At 29.9% G+C, this 2893-nt stretch overlaps 1 long non-coding RNA gene across 1 annotated transcript; it reads right to left on the bottom strand.

Annotated features, from left to right (window-relative positions):
- Window positions 1-732: 732 nt before the first annotated feature.
- On the bottom strand, window positions 733-2183 carry LOC124898964. Its single transcript, XR_007056115.1, has 3 exons — window positions 1305-2183; window positions 1084-1205; window positions 733-1006 (listed from the first exon to the last, which is right to left on the bottom strand). It is a non-coding gene; the product is annotated as an uncharacterized LOC124898964 (long non-coding RNA).
- Window positions 2184-2893: the final 710 nt, after the last annotated feature.

Below are 2893 nucleotides of genomic sequence, written 5' to 3' on the forward strand. Positions count from 1 at the left end.
TTATTTTAACTTGTATCTAAACTTTATTTTAACTTATTTTTCAAATTTAATTTAACTTGTCTTTAGACTTTAGTTTAACATGTATCTAAACTTAACTTGTATATAAAATTTGTATTAACTTGTATTTGAACTTTATTTTAACTTGTATTTTAACTTGTATCTCAGTTTTATTTTAACTTGTATCTCAACTGTGTTTTAACTTGTATGAAAACTTTATTTTTAATCTGGAATATTAATAACATAACTGTGTTCATTTTTTTAGTGAATTAGATTCTTACTACTAAATTAACTAAACTATACAATATATGTAAATGTTATATGACTTAGTTTACATTTATCATTTCAAGCATGCAAAAATAGTCATGTTAATTCGAAAACACATAATGAATGTTTATTACCTTTTCATGTTGTTCACCCTTCTTGGAAAATGATGGTGCTTGGTTGGCTTTATCATCATCCATTTCAACTGATTTGTCAGTTTCTTTCACTACACTGTCAGTACTCGTAGGTTCTGCATCATCAACAACAGCATTTGAAGGATCACATTCTTGCCGGCTCTGTTTTTCAATAGTTTCCTGCAGATTTTTTATCAAAGAATAAAAAAACTCAATATAATATAATTAGTTAATTACTACCTTTGAGAAGTAAGTACATATTGATACATATAAATATTTTATATAAGATAATTTAAATAGTAAATATGTACTAATGGGCACCTCCATTTCCTCTGTTTTTTTAGACACAATGTGGATTGAGGGATTAGTATGGCATTCAAAATCAGCAACATCATCTGAATGTGTAGCCTCTTTTGGGCTTTGTTTTGCAATTTTTTCCTAAGATTGAAGGATGAAAAGCATGAATAAATTCAATATACTCGTTAATAAATGTGTGTTGTTTTAAAGCATCTTACCTGCTTCACAATCTCATTTTTTTACTCCAATGAATTCAAAACTTCAGTGAATCTAGCGTTCATCAGACGCTCCAAATCTTTGAATTTTTGATCAATCTAGTAAATATGCAAGTTTATTAGTTAAAATGCATACAATTAATAAATTTATACAACAATAAATTGTAGATCCTTACGTATGTCTTCATGTACGCCTTCATTTCGGACTCTAATGAATGTAGGTCCGCTTTAACCACAAGGTCTTTCCTGTTTAATGTGGATATTGAATCAGCATCAACTTTACTCTTTTCTTCCATATCTGCTTGTTTCGCCAGTATTTGTTAAGCATGAAAAATAACACAATATAAAAATGTTTTCATTATGAGAAAAATATAAAATATGTTGATAAGGAAAATACCTGTTGTCTGTTTTTTTCTGCATCTAGCAACTGCATTTGTTTTTTACGATCTGATCTTCTTCCTGTCGGAACATCTTTTTCAGTCTTTGTCATAGGTTCAGATACTATACGAGATACATGTATCGACTGCCTCATCAAAAATTGTGGAGGGGTAGAACTGAAGTCTTCAAAACTATCATGATCTTTGGTAACTTGAGGTACATTGACTCTGTAAATCCTCTAATCTTGAATTTTAGATGATGATGACATCAAAGATGTACCATGCTGTTCAGATGCAAAACCAGTGCGCGCCAAATCAAGTTTTTCAAACTCGTCCGCAATAGGAACAATGTTGGCATATGAATACTATGTACAAAAATACTATCCATTAATTATTATTACGATTAAAACTACAAATACTATAATGCAATGTATGAAAAAAGTTCAATCATTATAGTACCTTACTAAACATTCTGGTTATAAACTGATTAAACTAAGGCAGGACTGCAGCAACCTTCCAATTCAATATGAGAGGTATGTTATTTCCCTCCTTAACAGCAACTTTGGGTTCAACATTTGAACAAAGTTCAAACATCCACACATTAAGAACCTGTGGGATACCAACTAACCTATAAAGTTGCTTCTCCATTGAAAATTCTTGCCTAAGTGAGGCCATCAACCTAGAGAAAGACACTTTAGCCCAAGGAAAGAATTGATATTTTCCATCTTCAATCATTTTGAAATCAGAAAATAGTACGGGAGAAGCATTCAGCTGTGAGTAGATAAAAGTGTGTATGAAATATAGGATTGCCATCTGGAGGGCATCCTCTTTGTTTTTAAAATTTTCCTTCAGAAAACGTTCCACCAATGCCTCCTTATCTACACCATTGATTGATTGTGGAAAATACTTTTTCATAAGCCTACTCGGAGAAGAATCTTCATATTTCAAATCATCAACATTACCAAAACAGTTTAAGCCGGTAATCAAAGAAAATTCATTGATGAAAAATCTAAGGATCTGGCCTTTGATAAAAACATGCATCTCTTCTTGATTTGGTTGCTCGATCTCGAACATAAGAATACATTTTGTTATTTGTCCAATATAATTAGAAATAGGTATGTTGAGATAACATCCGAAAATAGTCTTCTCAAATAAGTGTAACACTTCTTGCCCGACAACTTCTTTAATTTCATCCTTAAATCTTAAATTGCATAAACTTACAAATCTAAGAGGATTACTTGGAATTTCCTTTATAACATAACTCAATTTCTAAAACAAAAAGAAACAATAATGAAAAAATTAGTCTATATGCAACAACTCTACATTAAGATATTACAATTAAAAAAAATACTCTAATAACAACATACTTTAGATACAAGTTAAAACAACATGTATGTAGGTAAGTATTAACTTGTATCTTTTGTTGTATGACTTTCAATAACAATTAAATCAACACTAGATACATTTCAAGAAATTAACAGTAAGTACCAGATACAAGTCAACATAACATGTATCTATTAAAAAACTTGTATCTTTTGTTATATGACTTTCAATAACAATTAAACAACACTAGATACATTTCAAACAATTAACAGTTAGTACCAGATAC

Source organism: Capsicum annuum, chromosome 5 (assembly GCF_002878395.1).
Source record: "Capsicum annuum cultivar UCD-10X-F1 chromosome 5, UCD10Xv1.1, whole genome shotgun sequence".
Classification (NCBI taxonomy): Eukaryota; Viridiplantae; Streptophyta; class Magnoliopsida; order Solanales; family Solanaceae; genus Capsicum; species Capsicum annuum.